The sequence below is a fragment of the Ochotona curzoniae genome, unplaced genomic scaffold (assembly GCF_017591425.1).
Source record: "Ochotona curzoniae isolate NIBS_2020 unplaced genomic scaffold, NIBS_Ocur_1.0 patch14, whole genome shotgun sequence".
NCBI classification, from domain to species: Eukaryota; Metazoa; Chordata; class Mammalia; order Lagomorpha; family Ochotonidae; genus Ochotona; species Ochotona curzoniae.
The window spans coordinates 168,329-189,318 of NW_024466684.1; the positions used below are offsets into that span (position 1 = coordinate 168,329).

The 20,990-nt window shown below is 42.2% G+C and overlaps 1 pseudogene; it reads left to right on the forward strand.

Moving 5' to 3' along the window:
• The first annotated feature begins 12,928 nt into the window (after positions 1-12,928).
• Positions 12,929-13,029, forward strand: LOC121166461 (annotated as a pseudogene).
• Positions 13,030-20,990: the final 7,961 nt, after the last annotated feature.

Genomic DNA, 20,990 nt, shown 5'->3' on the forward strand with positions numbered 1-20,990 from the left:
CAGAAAAGAAGACATTTATGACCCCAAGACAGACCCTGAAGAAACTGAAGATGTACAGGGACAGAGGAGCAGGGTGATGCACCAGGGCTGGCAGAAGGGAGTTGAGGCAGGAGAGGAAGAGGGTAAGTGAGGAAAGATCAGGGTCTCTTTCCACTGTGTCATAGAAGTCCAGGTTGGAGGAGGTCCCAGGTAAGAGACAGCCAACAACTACGCAAAATGCTGAAGACAACAAAAGAACCCTGGGAATAAACTGAGTGAACCAGTGGAAGGAAAGTTCCCTCTCTCCCTGTAACTCAGCCTTTCAAATAAATAAAGAAAGATGGAATTAGGTAAAGATTTACATCTTTTGTAAGAAGTGTTCACATGTGGAGTGCCTCATAGAACAAAAGCAAGGTCAGAGTAAACACCTGGAATATATGTGATGAAGGTGTTAGTATTCCTATTACTACTACCTCTTTTACTCATTTAGACATTCATCAAAATAAGCTTCATTTACCACAAATAACATTTCAGCATCTCTTTCCTTTTATTATTGTTATTATTATTTTATTCTGATGATTTTTACATAGTTGAATGGGATGATTAGGGTCAAAGGCAAAGGGTCAAGCGCTACATGAAAATGAGTAAGACCATTGTTTCCGCATTCTCCTTTTTCCCTTTTTCTATCCAAGAGAAGAGGGTAAATAAAAAGAGAAGACACACCTAGCCTCCCAACCTCCCCAGGATCCCTGATGTGGGGCATGCTCTGAAGACACTGCTCAAGTGGTTTTGATAATCCAACAGTTCTGAATTACTGCCAATCTCGCCACTTCAAACTCAAGGAAATCTCTCAGGATTCCTTTGGTTGACATAGCCCACCTTAGAGTATCCATTTGCCCAGATATTCACTGCCAACACATGGCTGGGGGGGTGGGTTGATCAGTTTGTTCTGTCCTCTGTCATGATACCAAGTGTCCTCAACGGGCTCCAATGTATTGCCATATTTTCCATGTGCACCTGGCTATGCTGTCCACTGCTCCATCTTAGCCAATAAGGAGACTTAGCTTAGATACATGCATTCCATGGTCAGACCGTGGAACCTGCAACTCTTTTCATGGTTAGAGTTCTGAGTCCAGTAGTTCAATTGGAGAGGTCCCCAACGAAACTTTGTCTGAAGTGTTCCCGGACTTGATTCTTGTGTGTGCTTGCCAGTACAGGGTCTGGCACAGTCTGTCACCACAATCAGCTTATGTATATGCTGCTGGTTGCAATTGCTGGATCAGTTCTTCCTTCAGCTCTGTCTTCTGCACAAAACAATGGGTGTTGCAGCACAGCCCAATCCTGCCCAGTACACACTCAGCCTTCACAGACACTACTGGAAACTGTAACCTAATCGGTTACAGTATGTACAGCAGATTGGTCCACATCCCCTTCAGCTCTCATACATATCAATGGGCATTTAAATTTAGTTCAACTCAACTGCCCCACTATGCAGCCCACACACATGCCAGTGGGTGCCACTCTCTGTCTAGTCATGCCTGTCCCAGTCCTGGTGCTCAAGCTCACTAGACAGTGTGGTAATCCAAGAGGGAGGTGCCCACTGTTTCCCTAATGGGCCTATTCCCACTCCTGGACCTTGCACTCTCCAGGTGGTTCTGCAGTTTAACTTGACAGAATTAGCTTCCTGTGCCAGCATCTGCCAGCTGATGCTGCTGCAGCAAAGCTGAACCAACTCACACTCATTCTGACTTATGCTTGCACCAGAGGGACAGTCAACCCAACCTGGCTTTCCCCTGGTCCAGGCCATGTAAGGACAACAGGTATTGTAGCCCTTCCCAGTCTGACTGCCCCTATCCCCACTCTTGCCCTCCAGTGGGAGTGGTGGTCTAGCACTGGAGCTCCATGTAGCCTCCCTAATGACTTTGCCCCCTCCTCCCTGATTCTCAAGTGTGCTAATGGGGTGCTGCAGCCCAGTGTGGTATGACCAGCCTCACCTCGGCATTTGTCATTGGGTGCTATACATTAGCTGGGCCCAAACTATCTCTAATTCCAGTTCATGCTGTTGGGTGCTACAGCCCACCCCAGTCCAGCCAGCACCTAGTCGCAGTCCTCATGTATGCTGGCATGTGTTGCAACTGAACCTGGCCTGACCCACACTCTATTCTGGTGCTTGGATTTACCAGCAGGTAATATGAACTGGCTCTGCCTGGTTCACCTGAAACCTGTGCCAAATGTATGTTCTTTGGCCTAGTCTGGGCTCTCCTATTGTGGTACCTGTGCTCACCTGCAGAGACTGTCATGACAGAAGAGTTTCCCAAGTTCCTCCATCAGGACCTCTCCCAATGCCAGATCTCATTCACACTGGTAGTTCCATAGGTCAGTCCACCTCCTGTCCCAGCAGGAACAGTGGCCTTTCCTGACTGGCCTTCACCCAACTGGGTTTTACTATTGGGTGTTCATGTCCAGCCAAGCCTAGTTTACACACACAGAGGCAACAACCTAGCCTAGCCAAGCCTAGCCTAGCCTACAACTACCTTAGTCCTCATGATCATCAGTGCGTGCTGGAGTCCAGCCCAATCCGGTGCGCCCAGCCCCAGTCCACATTTGTGCTATCGGACACTGTAGCCATATCCAGACCAGAACACAACTCCCACTCTGGCCCTGCACTCAACAGTGGGAACCACAACCCAGCCAGAGTGTCTTCCTTTCTCCCCAACCAGGCCTGTTCCCAGCATAGATGTCATGCGTGCTAGTGGTTGCTCTGACCCAGCTTGGCATGGTCCCTCATCTGTCATGACTTTTACTTTTGAATGCTGTAGCCTGGCCTGACCCAGCCTATCCCAAGTCCTGACTCTTGCTGGCAGGTGCTGGAACCTGGCCCTGCTCAGTTTGCTCCCATCCTTGGCTCATACAAACCAGTAAGTGTGACAGCCTAGCCCAAACATGACCTGTGTTCCAGCTTGGCTTCTGCACTTCCTGGTGAGCTAAGGTTTGCTCAGCCTGCCTGGTTAGCCCCCCCTCCAAAACCAACCCACACATTAGCCAACTGTTGAAGCTACCTTGTCCAGCTTTCCCAACCCAAGCCTGGACCATGTGTTCACCAATGGGAGCTATGACCCACTAGGGGAATTTCCCACATTTCCCCACTTGGCCCACTCCCAGATCCAGATCTCATGCATGCCAGTGTGTCTTAAGCCTTTGCCTGGCATAGCCTGCCTCTCTACCTTGCCCTTGTATGAGTTGGTAAGTGTTGCAGCTCAGCCCTCGCTACATCCCTGTTTTAGGATGCACATACAGGTGCTGCAGCCTGGATCTGCCCAGACTATTCTTGGTCCCTGTACCTGTGAGTGTTGGCAGGTTCCATGGTCACACCTAGCTCAGCCCATCATCACTCCAACTCTTGAGCTAACCAGTTGGACTTGTATTTCCACAGGTTTGGGCCCACACATCCCCCACAGAATCTACCCCCAGACCTGGTTCTCTTACATGCTGGTTAGTGTCATGGCCCTGACTAATGTGACCCATTTCCTGTTCCAATATTCGATCAGGTACTTGGATCTAACCCTGCTAGACAGGTCCCTAGCCATAGCTTGCATGTGTGCTGGTTTGTGGTGCCAGCCATGTTCTATGATAACAAGCCCTGCTCAGGACTCCCATGTAGGCTGATGTATCAGTCTGACTCACAGATCTTCCGGTCTCTCCCCTCTAAACCACCAGGTCTCAGTCCCCTGGCTTATCTGCAAGTACAGTGGCCCTGTTGTTGGGAGTCCCTCAGGATTCATTCCTCACCTGCATACATAGTGGCCTTATCCATGGATGTCCCTTGGTAGTAATTCCACACCCCAATGCCCCAGAACTCACTGCTGGGTGGTGTTGAGTCCGACCTGGCTCAGGTACCCCCAGCAGCTGCCACACTGCTGGAAGCTCCCACCACCCAAGCCCTGAAGTCAACGTCCCCATGTCCCCTCTCACCACAAGATTGTGGTGGCGGACTAAGCCAGGGACCAGCCTCAGCTCCTGAGAGATCCCTTCACAGTGTACTTAAAGTGAAGGGAGAAAGCTCTTGGGCCCAAGCAAGCCCGGGACTCTCATCGCTTGGCAGAGGTGGCTGGGGCTAGGGCCCCAAGCATTGAGTCTAAGCATGTATTTTCTATTTTTTAAATTATGGAATAAAAATCCTGATTTATTTGTCTACAGTTCTTAATGAACTTTAATTGGAACATATGTTCCATTTTAATACGTATCTATAAACTTGTGACTCATATAAGAGACTTCATGATAAATACTTGTAGAAATCAGTACCAACAAGTGGTTAAGTCATTATAAGGCTTATAAAGCAGTCGAGTTTGTGCAAGACAATCGGCATAGTAATAGTGAATCATCGGACGGAAGATATATCCGCCTGAAATCAGTACCAACATAACATTCAAGGCTTATATGGTTGTGAGAGACAATTAGCCATCCTAATCTGCTAAGAAAATGGATTCAAAACAGACTTGGTAACACACCATTTGTTGATGCACAGAAAATGTTCAAACTTGCAGTCTCCTGATGAGTCATTTCACTTCTGAATAAGTTCTAGGAATTTTTGCTAAGAAAATAGAGAAGTGGGCAAAGATACATGGTACATGCACAAGGATCCTCACAAAATTACACATTTTTCTAAGACACAAGACCCCATTTATTTGTCTATCAGTAAGGGAGTACTGAGAAAAATTACAGTGCATACCATCCTACTTTGTTGTTATTAAATGATAAACAGAGCAAATACAATCCCCAAATGCCTATCATATGAAGCTTGTAGAGCTAATTCTACTATAATTATGGATAAAAATCCATCAAGAGGCTGGTGATAGCTGTGCTTGGATTGTGAGTTTTAGATAGTTTTAACTTTCATTTTGGGGTTGGTATGTGCATGTTATTTTTCTGTAGTCATTATGTAAGTTAAGGAAGAATAAATCTGCATAGCAAAAACATGCTTTCTATTTTCAGGGAAAAAAAAGAATTATATAATTATATCCTGGTTTTGAATGCATCTCTTAAGGAGTCCACAGTCTATTGTGCATAAATTTTCATTGCTATATCTCTTATGCCATCTTCTGGTCTAAATTCAGTTCGGCTACTTGAGAGCATCTAACTTTGGTGGTTAGTACTTTAATACTATTTCAGAAAACTGCATTCACCCTGTCTATACATCAAATAGCCATTTGTATATCAAGTCCCACATAAATATTTAGGTTGGCAACTTATAAAAATCAGATAAAACAAGTTATAGAGTAGCAGAAAGAGAACACCAGAAAACTTTGTCAAAATGTAATTTCAGAAATATACTCAAATAAATACATTCTTGAACAAATACATACAATTCTAACCACAATATTAATATAGTCCTAAATATTGACTTAAATACGTTATAGGAAGAATACAGATTCACCCAGCGCGGTGGCACAGTGGTTAAGGTCCTCACCTTGCATGCCCGGGATCCCATATGAGCGCCGGTTCTAATCCCAGCAGCCCTGCTTCCCATCCAGCTCCCTGCCTGTGGCCTGGGAAAGCAGTAAAGATCTTCCTCTCTGTCTCTCCTCTCTGTATATCTGCCTTTCCAATAAAAATTTTAAAAAAATAAAAATAAATCTTTAAAAAAAAGTTAAAAAAAAAAAAGAATACAGATTCAGCCATAAACTTGGAATCTGAATCCCACCTCTACCATTAGCTTATTGTGTGCAATTTGCATTTACTTCCCTTCTCATTCACTTTATTTTGTCCCTGTTAAGTAAAGGCAATAATATTTGCCTCTTTTATTTACCTCTGTTTCATATTTTTGAACTTATATATTAATATATGGAGTATCGTAAAAATCTGTATGCATAAGGGTAAAACAAGGGAGTTTAGCTAACCAAATATAAGATGATATCTTTATTGGATAAAGAAATACCTAGTCATAATTGCTTGATAATTTAGAATTCATGTTCTAGAATTTGCATAAAATATGTTATGTTACTTTTCCATATTTGATAAGATTTAATAAATGAGAGATAGAAAAATGACATACTCTTTGGGGTATAACCACAGCCTGGAGAAGACAAATCCCCAGGAATTCCAAAACTAAATGAAAACATTGTAGAGACCTAAAATATGTAACATTGACATTCAGTTTCACTAACCAAGCAAAGACCGTTGTTATTCCCCAGTGGTAGTTTTCAAAGCCAAAGACTACGAAACTAAGACGATGCTTGCCTTCCGAGCATCTGGTTCACAAAGCAAGTCTGGAATATTTGTGCTAACCAGACTGCAATATTTGTGCTAACCAGACTGCTCTGACCTGTTTGATAATTTACCTCTTACCCCATTTCCCCTTTTGCTTCAAATAAATAGATGTCCTTCTCCATTAATTTTCAACACTGTAATAATTAAATAATGTTTGTCCATTATTAGTCTGATATCACCACCATTGGTCAGCCTCAGCAGAGCAGGTTTCTATGTGATGGTTCTCCATTAATATCACAGGCATTAGCATGTGTGTGGAACAGTAGGTGTTCCACAAATACTTTTGAATCAAGGATTGAATGGAGGTAGAGAATAAAGTAAATGGACGTAAAAAGAAAGGAGATAGGAAGCAGTGCCTTTGTGTAGAGGGTAAAGTCGCCACTTCAGGGCCCAGCATCTCAGAAGGACCCAAGGTTTCAAGCCCTGGCTGCTCCACTTCTAATCCAGCTCCCTACTAATGTGCCTGGAAAAGTAGTGGAAGATGGTCCAAGTCCTTGGCTCCCTCTTCCCACGCGGGAGGGACCCAGAAGAAGCTCTTGGTTCCTGACTTTGCACTAACCCGGCTCTGGCTGCCATTTGAGGAGTGCATCAGCAGAAATCATTTCTCTCTTTCTCTCATTGTTGCTCTGTCTATAACTTGACCTTTCAAGTAAAATAAATAAGTCATTAAAAAATAATAAATCAGACAGGAGAAAGGAGAGTTTCTCCATTTAAATCATGTTATTTCTTCTGATGGGTTGATACTGTGATGTCTTCTTTTGTTATGGGCTATTGAGGGAGTCGGTGAGAAACAAGGGGGTAAGGACTGCCAACACCCAAGCCACGTGTACCACTCAACCGCCATCCTCTTCCCATGCTGATTCAACATGGCTGAAGACCCGACACACCCATTCCTAATCAGGCAGCAATGCCTCACTCCCCATCAGCTACCAAAAGCCAGGATACTTTCTTGGAAATCACCACTTTGTGCTCTGTGGCCGCACTCCACACACCCTGCCTCCTTGGTCCCAAGTACCACCCATCTTTGTATAAAAAAGATGGCCTCAAAAGTTCTCACTCAGGAGACTGTGTACATTCATCTCTGCCTTTAAATAAATCCTGCTTTTCTTCTCACCTCCATCTACCATCTCCCAGGCACATAGTTACATGCTTAGACTACACTAGGCCTTACTGGGCTTCTCTTTGAGCCCAGAAAGGACTCCAAATCCCATCAAACCATTTAGGACTCCACAATAGTGGGGTTTTCTTTGATGGTTAACACTGGGAAGCTTCTCCTTAAAAACAACACACTTGGGGAGGGAGCATAAAAGTATAAAAATTAACAAAAAAAAATAATAGGACAGAATAGGCATTTGGCTTGGGGATTAAGTTGGCAGTTACAAGTAACCCAATTCCCATATCAGAATGCCTGGCTTCCATTTCTGGGTCTTGTTTGTGATTCCAGCATCCCAGGCGGCAGTAGTTAATGGCTCAAAGAGTTGAATCCTCACTGCTTGTATAGAAGACTTGAATTCCTGGAGTCTGACTCCAGCCCTGGCCCGCCATTAGCTAGTGCAGGCATTTGGCAAATGAACCAGTAGATCGGACAGCTCTCTGTCCCTCCATAATCTATTTCTCTAACTCAAGTAAATTTCTAAACAATAAATTTTAAAAATAACACTTCTCACCTTTCAGAATTATTTATCATTACTTATCATTATTTATTATTTATCTGACATGTTTGCTGCCAGTTATGGTCTCTGTGCAGATGCTTCAAAGAAATAAGCACTGTAAAAATACATGCTCTTTTCCTCATCAAATACCTAAAAGTACATGATTACTAAAGAAGTATTATGTCCATTAGTTAAAATTTAAAAAGAAAATGCTTTATATCTGTGGTATCCCTTGATAACCTGTGCTCTGTGACAACTTCTCTCTATAGAATCATAATCATGGCATTCATTTATCAAGAAAAACTTAATTTCTGTTTTATATTCTGTCTTCTCTAACAACTAAACTGTAAAATGTTTCACCCTGGAGAGTCAATAGAAATGTGTATTAACCTTCAGATTCAATCTAAAAACAATTTTGGAGCAATTAACGTCCTCAGGCTATTACATCAATAACTGAAGCTTTGTTTTACTTTGTTTTATAGAGTGAGGAAAGTGGTAAGTTATTTTACATTCTGTCAAAAAGCTTACCTTGATTGTCTAAGTTGTTGTTTGTCTGAAATAAACACTAAATACATACATTAGGATATTTCAATAAACTGGTCACTGGCTAAATCGCCAAGGTATTTCAGAAAGATTCTGTAACTAGAACTCAGAGTAGTAGTCTCTTGAACCTGGTCACGGGGTCTTAAGAAGCAAATCATTAGCGTCCATCTGGGATTATTCTTCCTGAGGCAGAGTCTAGTCCACCTGTTCAAGTTGACAAATTCAGCAGCTAACTGAAGTCAGTTTCAGTAATGGAGTGACTCAAGACACCCTTAACTTGTCCAGGCAAAACTTTCTGACAAACTGTAGTAAACTCAATTTTTAGGAGCTTTTTACAATTTATGCTAGCATATCAATATTTCAACATGTCAATAGCTATAATTTTTAAAAATAACCTCATGTTTTACCTAATAGTTTTGTAATGTTTCTAGAATTTTGCACTTCATATTAATGATCTTTTAGTTCTCTGTTGTCTAAGAATATCCTTAATTACATTTATAATAATGAAAATCATCTACATACTTTGAGATTTGAGTTTTGAAATAATTTATGTTTATACCTTCTTGCAAATTAACAACACAGTAGCTGACACTCCACAGGTAAAATACAGGCATACCCCATTTTTAATAGTAACTGTTCTTTTATATTAACATTCTTTTTAAAAGACATTTTGTTACATAGGCACAAGATACTCCCCTCAGTCATTGCCAAACCTTTTCTAATTCTAAAACAATAATGGGTTAGTCAGAACATAGACTTGATCTCTTGACCAACGTTTTTCAGGGAAAGGGACTTAGAATCACATCATTTTTATTTGACTCTCACAGGTGATGCTTTAAAATGTTCTTTAAAAATAGAATTCTCTGTTAATACAGTGCAGTCTTATTCCTTTCAGAGGCATACAGTGTATCTGTGTCTCTATTTAAGACATCACAAAGAGGAAAGAGTTAGCATCGTAAACTCATAAACCAAGTTTATGAGCATCGTGAACTCATAAACTAAGCATACTGAGTAGAGAAAGCAATCCCTGGTTACCCTAGGAATCAAGTTAACAGCAGGTGAGCACAGCTGCCTGAGTCCTTTTGCTATGCACCTACAGGTCAGTTTGATCTTGCCCAAATTCCCACAGTCTGTCCTCCACACCTGTCTCCTGACCCTCACCACATGTGGGCTGACTGACCACCTGTTCCTCACATTCTCAGTGCTATCAGAACAACTGCATATGGTTCCCTGTCTGGATGAAGCTATTCAGTGCAGCTGCTTCAGGATGAAGCAACATAGATGTGTATTTACAAGACAGCTTGGGGCTGAGTAAACTAAGCTGAGCCCCACCCTGATCTGAAACCTAGATACTTGCCTGGCTACAATTTGGCTCATCGAGAGCCGTGCTTCTTCTGAACTGACACAGCCCCTGAGTGAGCAGCTCAGCCCCCGGGGGGCTGAGTGGAAGCACAGAGCCTTCATCTCTCTCACAGCACTGGAGGGTACAGAAACAAGTCAGCAGCTGCCAGCAACAGAGCCTCCGTGTAAGATACTCACGCTGATGAAATAAGACCCATTGCAGTGGGTGAAACAAACAAAAACAATGTCACCATTTTTTAATCCAGGTCCTCAAGGGTGATATTGACTCAGATTATCCAGCAATGGAGTAAACTAATGAATGATGCAATAATTGTGTCCAGAATATTTTTATTTTCCACAGCATGGGATACTCAGAGGAACAGAAATGAGCTTGAACATGCCTGGGGGTACTGAACACCTTCCCAGTCACTGACTGACTTGGCTCCCGTTCACAGACAGCCTTTTCTAACCTAACAGACTTGCCTGAAACATCTCAACCTTGAGGTTCAGGAAGGCAACCAGGACCCATAGGCCCTCCCAGTGTGTCCCACAGATGAATTGGTTTGCTTAAACATTGGCTGTTTCCTTTGGTGTCCCGAGCAGGGCTGATTTTTCAATGGATCTTGCCTTTCATCTCCTAGGCTTAAAAAGGATCAATGGTCATAATCAAGGCATTCTACCCTATTTCTAGTCTTGCCATTTTTGGGTTTTCCAGTGGCTACTACAACTGAATATTTTCCTTAGTGCAAAAAAATAAAAAAAATTTAAAAATCAGACTTTCCAAAAGTTACTGGAGTTCCAACACAACATACGTCACTGAAACAGGTATTTGCCTGTCATCATCTTGACTCCCTGACAGACACGGATGACCTCATTCTTTGCCAAGAAGTTGAACCAGGATCCAAGCAGATGGGGGTGATTTTTCTGTGATGAACTGCAACACTAAGTGAAAGTCTATTTTGAATTGCCAAGTTGCATTCTCTCTTCAGCCATTTGGACCCTAGGATGGTGTTCTTCAAACTTCCTCTCCTACACAAGAAAGTGAAGACCCTTCCCCCAAAGTAAAGGACCGGTCCTCCAGACCGTGAAGGAAGAGCTCCCTTTGTGAAACCGCTGTTCAGATCTGTAAACCATGAAAGCAGAATTCCCCTCTGAGCAGCCAACCAAACAAAACACCCACACCAATGTTCTGCCAGCTTTGTAGAGCCTCACTCCAAACATGAACAGTAGCTGAGGTCACACAGGCACGAAATGCCAACACAAACAGGGAACAAGGGAAAAAGAAACCTCAGGAGCCAATATTAATTCAGGGAACACAAAGCAGAGCCAAAGCACTTCAACAATTTTTATCTTCAGAGGTATAAAATATTCAGTCTACGAAACGGATGCCCTACTAAAGAATGACTTAGGAACAAGGCAGATTGTAGATAGTAAAATATGAGACAGAAAACAGATTTTTTTTTCGTGAAGAGATAGGTGGCAAAGTGGAGAAATTTTTCAGAAAGTAAGAATGAAAGTCATACATGACAGAAAAGTAAGAAAAATAGATTGCAGCCAGAAAACAAAAGCTGGAGTGGGTCCCAGAGGAGATCTGAAAGAAAAAGCAGCTTCCAGGCAGACGGGGAAGGGAGGAGAGTCCAGCGGAAGTTTGACTGCTCTGAAAGGTGGAGAGTGTGAGCACAATTTACCGATAAATACACTGAAAATAAGTGATTTGGAAGATGGTGGAAATGGTCTCCTGAGAAAATCAAAGGAAGTATACACAGGGAGCCGTCGGCATACGCACTGCACTGCTGAGTTCAGTTGTGATAAGGCGAACAGCAAATGGCAATCTCGCCAAAACTTAGGACAGATGAACTGGGAAAAGGTGAGAGAAGCAAGTGTAGGTTTAGTTAAATTATAATTCTGGGTAACAGGAGATCAACAGCCATTAAAATTTAGACAAGAAGTATTGGCATAAGTACAACTTGAAGAGGCCAACACTAGAAAAAAAACTAGCCAAAGAAGTGAAAATGTCTGCTTCTAGGACATTCTAGAACAAAGTAGAAAATAGCCTAACTTGCTTATAATGAGATGGTTAATTTTTCCACTTGAAAATATCAATCTTAGATGCCAGCGTGTGACACAGCGGCTTAAGCTGCTAATGACAGCGCCAGCAACACATGTCAATGAGTCTGAGTCTGGACAGCTTTGCTTTCAAAGTGGCTCCCTGCTTGGGCCCGGCGCGCTGGCGCAGTGGTTAAGGTCCTCGCCGGTTCTAATCCCGGCAGCCCCGCTTCCCTTCCGGCTCCCTGCCTGTGGCCCGGGAAAGCAGTCGAGGATGGCCCAAAGCTTTGGGACCCTGTACCCACATGGGAGACCCACAAGAGGCTTCGGATTGGCATAGCATTGGTCGTTGCACTCACTTAGGGAGTAAATCATCGGACAGAAGATTTTCCTCTCTGTCTCTCCTCTCTGAATATCCGCCTTTCCAATTTTCTTTTTAAATTTTTTCTTTTCCAATCTTCTCTTTTTAAAGTTTTATTTTATTTTTATTGGAAAGGCGGATATACAGAGAGGAGAGACAGAGAGGAAGATCTTCCGTCCAATGATTCACTCCCTAGGTGGCCTCAACAGCTGGAGCTGAGCCAATCTGAAGCCAGGAGCCTCTTCCTGATCTCCCACACGAGTGCAGGGTCCCAAGGCTTTGGGCCATCCTCAACTGCTTTCTCAGGCCACAGGAGGGGAGCTGGATGGGAAGAGAGGCTGCCGGGATTAGAACCGGCGCCCATGTGGGATCCTGGGCGTGCAAGGCGAGGACCTTAACCACTGCGCCACGGCGCCACAGCGCCGGGCCCAATAAATAAATCTTAAAAAGAAAAAAAAAAATCTCATTGAAGAAAAAAAATCACTAAATCTTCAATGATAACTCCTGAGAGTTAAAAATCCTATCTACAAAAACAATCACAAACCTGCTTTTACAGTTCCATGAATTGCATCTTAAACATTCAAACTACTTCAAGGATATCATTATTATATGATTGCCAATTATTTTTTTCTCTTGTATCTGCTTTGAGAGCTTCTTCTTCTAGATGAGGGGCTCAAAAACATTGCAAAGAACAATGGTCTCAGTTCCCTTTCTTTTTAAAAAAATTTTTTATTTTTTGTGCTCGTTTCAGCAGCAATATACTAAAGTTGGAACGATACAGAGATTAGCATGGCCCCGAGCAAGGATGACATGCATTCCATACTTTTTTAAAAATTATTTATTTTTATTGGGAAGGGAGATCCACAAAAAGGAGGAGAGAAAGTTCTTCCATCCACTGGTTCACTCCCCAAGAGGCTGCACCATTCCAAAGCTGAGCCATCCCAAAGCCAGCAGGCAGGACCTTCTTCCAGGTCTGCCACATGGGTGCAAGATCCCAAGGCTTTGGGCCATTCTCTACCGATTTCCCAGGCAACAAGAACCGGATGGGAAGTTGAGCATCCAAAACATGAATGAGTGTCCATATGGGATCACGGTGCTTGCAGGGGAAGGATTAGCCAATTGCGCCATTGCAGTTCCCTTCTACTGATTCTTCACCCAGCATAAAGTTTCTATCCTTTGCTTTCCAGTATGATTACATGGAACTTTCTGGAATGTGTGGCTACATATGCTGCACCAGATCTTCTGCAGCTACTAACTTGTTTTTGTTTCATACACACCAGCTTAAAAACTGGGCTGAAAGGGAGCCATGTATACGCATACTTTCCAGGCACTGATGCCAAGTTGGCTGACCAACCCAGCCACCTGATCCGTGAAGTCTGGAGTACTGACACAACATTTAAAGAGAGCGCACTGCAAGTGTCAAAGACAGCACTGGCCCCTGGAGCCAGACAGTCCCTCTAGACAGAAGATTCAAGATTTCCTGCCTCCTGTCTTTAGATCAGCACAGCTCGGTTCATGCCATTTGCAGAGTGAACCAGCAGATAAAAGATTTTTCTCTCTGTTTCTCCTTCTCTCTGTAAATCTCCTCTGCCTTTCCAATAAAATTATATAAATATTAAATGAGGGCGAATGTTTGGCATCGTGAGCAATGGCTATGGCTGATAAAGCTTTAGCATTGGAGCTTCTATGCAAAGATTCTTTGGAGGAGGTATGATGGTTGTTTTCCCTTTCACAAATGTCGCTTCCTTATACCTTGTAACATGTTGGTAATACTGACTTGCAACAGAATTCACAATAAGGCTGTCCTTGCATCTTCCTTAAGTCTGCAACTTCTGTTTGTGTTGTTTAACCGTTAGTTATTGTTTCATATTTCTCTGAGCCACTGCTCATATTTTTTATTTTCTCTCTTTTTTTAAATTAGATAATTTCCAGTAGCTGTGGACTCGTTTTCTGTTCATTTGCTATTAAGCCTTGTTAGCAACTGTTTCATGTCATATAATGCATTATTTTAGTTGTAGAATCTTCATCTATTTACTTTTCATAGGTTATATTTCACTGCTTAGGTTTCAAGTAACATTAAGATACAGCTAAAATACCTGTTTCAAAATGTTTGTCTACCAATTGTACTACCTAATTAATATTAAGTCACAATCCATTGGTTGAAATTCCCTGGAGAAAATATACTTTTCACTTTTTCCATAAGTCTAATAATTTCAGATTACATTCAACTGTTAGTTGAATAAAGTCTAATTTTAACCTATTTTTCTGATGCTTTCTGTTTTAGTGTTGTTTCAGAGGCAGTTCACTAAGTTAATAACCCAAATCTCCAAATGCTCATTCCTGAGGTCAACAAATAAAGATCGAATTATGTATGCATAGTCCGGGGCTCAACCACAATAAGGATTGCTTTGAACACAGACATATGAATTTTGCTTCTGTCTCCTTCCATTGGAAGGTAAGTTCCCTCACTTTTCAGCTGCTTCAGTCACAAGAAATACTGTTCTCTGGCTTAATCAGATGGAAGGATTAGAGGTGTTCTTACCTGAATTTTTGTCACCCAGCTGGAGTTGCTTTCAGTACACTCTCAAACAAAACATAAACCAAATTTTAGAAGTAAATACCAAAAAATAACAAAACATGATAGGCAGTACCTTTTAATTCCTCCCTTCCCCCTCCCGCATCTTATTTTATCCTTAGCTCATGCTTACCAACTGCTGATGGTGCTCCAGGCACTCAGGAGATGCTGCGTGTGGTGTCCTCCAGGTTCTCAGGGGTCCTGGGTTCAGTGTCCTGTGGGCGCTCAGGAGATCCTATCCTATGTGTGGTGTCCTCCAGGAACTTGCAGATTCCTGTGCGTGGTGTTCTGTAGGCTCATACAACTGAAAATACAATATTTAACAGTATTCACTCACTTTTGTCCTGATTCCAACCAACTCACTATTCTACTTGGTAACTACTTTATATAAATTATGTAATATACCTTGATTGAGAACATGTTAACACTCATCGATCATTTAGTTTTGGACTACATACAACCTCTGCTGTTGTTCATCCCTTAATCCAGATTGTAAGATGGTTTGAACCATTAGGCCATACACTGATATTTTAAAGATTTGCTTATTTATTTACTTATTTATTTATTTATTTATTGGAAAATCAGATATACAGAGAGGAGAGACAGAGAGGAAGATCTTCCATCCTCAAGTGGCCACAACGGCTGGAGCTGTACCGACCCAAAGCCAGGGGCTTCTTCTGATCTCCCACACCGGTACAAGGTCCCAAGGCTTTGGGCCATCTTCAACTGCTTTCCCAGGCCACAAGCAGGGAGCTGGATGGGAAGCGGGGTTAGAACCAGCGCCCATAGGGGATCCCGGTGTGTTTAAGACAAAAACTTTAGCCAGGCCCCATACATTGATTTTTAACTTTTCTCTTATGAAACTATTATTTTTCCATTAGTTCCTTATTTTCATAAAACGTTTCATTGTATTTTAAGTAATTTTATACCCTATATTCTCAGTAAGTTACTAAGAATTGACATAATTAATTGACCTAGTTTGATTATATTTCTTGTACTGCTTAGTATCAATAAGAGCATGTGGTATCAATATAAGCACATTGATTGTGTGTGTTTACTCTCTATATATGTGAACTATATGCTAATATAGTAATCATACACTCAAATTGTATTATATCAGCCAGAATATTCTATAGAAGTCAAATTAATAGGTGATGTTATGAACTAAAGAAAAGGAACTCCTTGACATGGCACCAGAACAACACATCCTGTTGGTGCTTTTCTTATTTTAAGACACAAATCACGTAGAGATTTCACTGAAAGGCAGATCCTTGAATCAGCACTGTGATGCTTAGGAAGCTGGCAGCCTGTAGACACTGGAATCCCAGCTGCTCCAATTCCCACTTACTGTAAAGCTCCCTGAAAAATTGAAGATATGCCAAACGCTTGGGGCCCCTGTTACCCACCTAAGTGGCCCAGATTTAATTAACGTGTTTCTGTCTTTGACATGGCCCAGTCCCAGCTGCTGCAGCCATTTGGGAAGATCGCCCCACCCTCAGCTATCTCTCTCTCTCTGCTGTTCAAATAATTAAATCTTTTTTAAAATGAAGTGCAGATTTCGGATTCAGCCCATATGGAGAGAAATCAAAGAATTTCAAATGGTGATAAGGTGGGTGATCTGTGGACACATTTAAAAGGCGGTTTAGAATTCAGTTTACCTGGATTCAAGTAAGTTCATTTCTGCTATACCAAAATAGAGTTCTTCACTGTGATGGGAGTGAGATAAATGACAGAAATGAAACATTATAAATTGTGTAGCAATATAAATTTAATTAATAGTGTCTCACTTAAGTAAAAAGATATCCAAGTGATATATACCAGAAACTCAAGCACTGTAATGAGCATTCTAGAATACCTCAGCAGTATTTTCACTTTGTCCTCTCCGAATCATGGGAGTACATGGAGTCCCTTCTGCCTAAAAACCATTGGTAAATTATTTAGTGAATAATTATGTGTCAAAGCCTTTCTATATTCATCTGCGAAGCACATGTAATTATCGCTATATCGTTGCCATCCTGCATCGTATTTGTTCCTTTTTCTTGTTGTGTTGGCAAATTCTTAATAGCATCATATACTATATTTTATCAAGCAATATCACATTTTGTCAAAATAAGAAATTACTTTCTTCTCAATGTGAGAAGGGAAGGATGGTATATTTGCTTTACAAAATATTAGCTTCTGAGATGCATTTTAGCTAATCATCACTTTTCAAAACCCAAGTATGCCCTTTTCACATTGTCCACCTTTATTTCTACTTTGAAAGATTCAGTGAAATCAACTGCCTTCTACTATGGAGTAGTAGATGGCTATGTAGATAGCTAGTAGGGTAAAGCAGTTACGTTATCACTGTCTTTTAGATGAAGTATAAATTCTCTTGGCTTAAGTCTCAAAGGGTTTGATGTTTCTTTACCATCTTGTATATTCATGTTCACAATTAGCTTACTCATGGCACAGCATCTGAGCTCTTGGCATTGGGAGGAGTTGCAGTTCGCTGCATTCACATAACACATACCAGTTTATGGTGAACACATTATTTTGCGTTGAAGTTTTCTGCTATTTTATTCATTTCCTCCCAAAACATCATATATTAGCAAAGACAGAAATAATTTTGTTCTTAGTTTTGGATGTGTACCCTATAGCCCATCGCATGGCTTTTAATGGGGGAAAAAGCATGAGCAACTATCTGATCATCTACATGCTTTTGGAAATCTTAGAAAAGTAATCAGAAAACTAAGAACATTTTTTTTAACTTGTAGAACATTTTTCAATGAGAAAAAGAGTGCGGACTTCTATGAGACAGAATGTTCCAGCAATCCTTGCCTTTTCTTCTCAACTTGTTTTTCTGCTGCTGGCTGATATATAATCCAGGACTCTGTTTTGAGTCTTATTTTCCTCTCTCTCCTTGCTCAAACCCATTCAGTCATTACATAAACTTGACAGTGGTGACTCCTCTTTCCCTGGTCCAAGGCTCTTCCCTCATTGCTTCTACCTATGAAACAGTTCCATCTGCATACGTGTTACACACCACAAATAAACTACATTCAAGATTGTAACTAAACTCTGGGAGAATCTTTGAGGAGACTGAGAAAAATCTGATCATCTGGATTGTATTCCAGAAATTAAACTTTTTGTCTACATCATTTCTGACATTAAACCAATCAAGTCCTATTAATTAAATTTCTCAATGTGTAAATTTATCTTTTTCTTCATATTCACTATACTTACTTCAGTTTAGACACCATTCCTTTCCTGCACTTTTGCAATACACTTTTCATTGTCCTTCATAGCCTTCACTCTTCACACAGCTTTTAGATGGGTCCTTCCATAGTACAACTCTAATCTACCTGCTTTCTGGCTTTAAATCAATGATGCTCATGCGAGCTGGACCAGGGAAAAGCCAGGCTGGGTTGACTGTTCCTATTGGTGCAAGCATAAGTCAGAGTGGGTGTGGGTTGATTGGACTTTGCCACAGCATCAGCTGACAGATGCTGACACTGGAAGCTAATTCTGTCAAGTTAAACTGCAGAACCACCTGGAGAGTGCAAGATCCAGGGTTGGGAATAGGCCCATTAGGGAAACAGTGGGCACCTCCCTCTTGGGTTGCTACTCTGTCTGGTGAGCATGAGAACCAGGACTGGGGCAGGCATGAATGAATAGAGAGTGGCATCTACCGGCACGTGTAGGCTGGATAGTGGGGTAGTTGGATTGAACTAAATTTAAATGCCCATTGACATGTATGAGAGCTGAATGGGATGTGGGACAGACTGGATTAATCTTCTGTACATACTGGCAAGCACAGGAATCAGGGCAGGAGGCAGTCCTGGTAGAGGTTATTATGGGTCGCTCCAACTAGGCTGCAGCTCCCTTTGGTTTGCATGAGGGCTGAGTGTGTGTTGGGCAGGATCAGGCTGGGCTGAAACAGTGATGGGTCTGTGTGGAAGACAGGGCTGAAGGCAGAACTGACACAGCAATTGCAAGCATCAGCATACGTATAAGCTGATTGAGGCGGTGAACTGTGCCAGACCCTGTATTAGCAAGCACACAAGAATGAGTGTGGGATCACCTCAGACAAAGTTTCCTTGGGGGTCCTCCCCAACTAAACTACTGGATTCAGAACCCCAACCATGAAGGAAATTGCAGATTCCATGGTCTGACGGTGGAGTGCGTGTGTTAAAGCTGAGCCTTCCAGGGCCCAGACAAATAACCTGTTGACTCAAGTCTTCCCCTTGCACGCACTGGGATTCCACATGGGTGCCAGTTCTCCAGTTCTAATCCAGGAAGCCCAACTTCCCATTCAGCTCCTTGCTTGTGGCCTGGGAAAGCAGTCGAGGATGGCCCAAAGCCTTGAGATTTTGTATCTGTGCAGGAGACATGGAAGAAGCTCCTGGCTATTGGCTTCGGATTGGCACAGCTCCAGCCACTGCTGCCACTTGAGGAGTGCATAATCACACAGAAGGTTTTCTCTCTGTCTCTCCTTCTCTCTGTACATCTGACTTTCCAATAAAATGAAGGGGAAAATAAAATCTGAGCCTCTGCAGTGGCTCAGATGGAGCAGTTGACAGATTTTATCCAGATGCATATGGAAGATAGGGCAGTAGATTGGAGTCTGGCAAGGACACTTGGTACCATGACAGAGGACAGAACAAATCAATCAACTCCCCCAGCCATGTGTTGGCAAATGGAGTCTCTAAGATGAACTATATCAGCCAATGAATTCCTGAGAGATTTCATTGTGCTTGGAATGGTGAGATTGACAGCAATTCAAAACTGTTAAGACTATCAAAAACCACTTGATCAGTACCTCGGAGTCAGGGATGCTGGGATGGGGTGGGAGGCTGGTTTTTTCCTCTATCTTCCCTTTTCCCCCAGATACAGGGTAGGGTTGTGGGAGGAGTAGGGGGAATCCCAATGCCTACAAAACTGTATCACATAACACAGTGTGATTAACAATAAAAAAATTTTTTTTAATTCGAAATTTTAAATAAAAAAATTAAAAATAAAAAAAGATATTCTAATCATAAAAAAAAACTTTTCTAATAGCCTGAATGTTCTTAAGTCCAGAAAATCTATCTACATCTTTCCCTATAATATAAATATGGTATTTTGCAAGAAAAATTAGTAATGATGAAGAATTTCCAATTATTCTCTTTGCTCTGTAAGCTTGAAAATACTTCTAACTCAACCAAATGTTATATTTCTGAAATAAACTAGAAATATTCTTAAAAAAAAAAAGGGGGGGACCCCCCCCCCGCGGTGGCACAAGTGGTTAAGGTCCTCGCCTTGCACGCCCGGGATCCCATATGGGCGCTGGTTCTATCCCAGCAGCCCCGCTTCCCTTCCAGCTTCCTGCCTGTGGCCCAGGAAAGCAGTCGAGGACAGCCCAAAGCTTTGGGACCCTGCACCTGCATGGGAGACCCGGAAGAGGCTCCTGGCTTCGGATCGGCATAGTATTGGCTGTTGCGCTCACTTGGGGAGTGAATCATCGAACGGAAGATCTTCCTCTCTGTCTTTCTTCTCCGTATATCCGCCTTTCCAATTAAAAAAAAAAAAAATGAATCTTAAAAAAAAAAGCCCGAGAGTGAGGGTCAGTGTGTACCACAACAGGAAAGGCCACCACTTGCAATGCAGACATCTTATATTCCAGTATTGATTCAAGATCCAAATATTCTCACTTCCAATCCAGCTCTCTGCTATTGCATCTGGAAAGGAAACAGGACATGGTCCAAAGGCTTGTGCCTCTGCTACCCATGTGGGAGACGCAGCTCGAGTTTCTGGTTCCCGGCTTTGCCTGGTCCAGAGGTAGTTGTTGTGACCATTTGTGGAGTGAATCAGCAGATGGAAATTTTCAACTTATCCCTCATTGGCTCTTCCTTTCAAATAAATGCATCTTAGAACAAAACACCCCAGATGCAGGCAACTGCCTAGGTTGCCTTGTACCTACACTGCTGGGAGAAAAGCAGCCAAGTCTTTTTTTCTGGACCTGGTCAATGTCAAATTTGTGTTAACTATATCAGTGTGCCAGTATGATTGCCTTTTTTTTTTTCTCTCATTAAGGTTTGTTTATTTGAAAGATAGTGAGAAAGAGAGAGAGATCCTCCATCTGCTGTTTCACCTTCCAAATGGCTGCAATGAGCCAGAGCTGGGCCTATTTAAAGGAAGGAGCACAGGTCTTTTCCCAGGTCTCCTACATGAGTGCAGGGGCCCAAACAGTTGGACCATCTTTTCC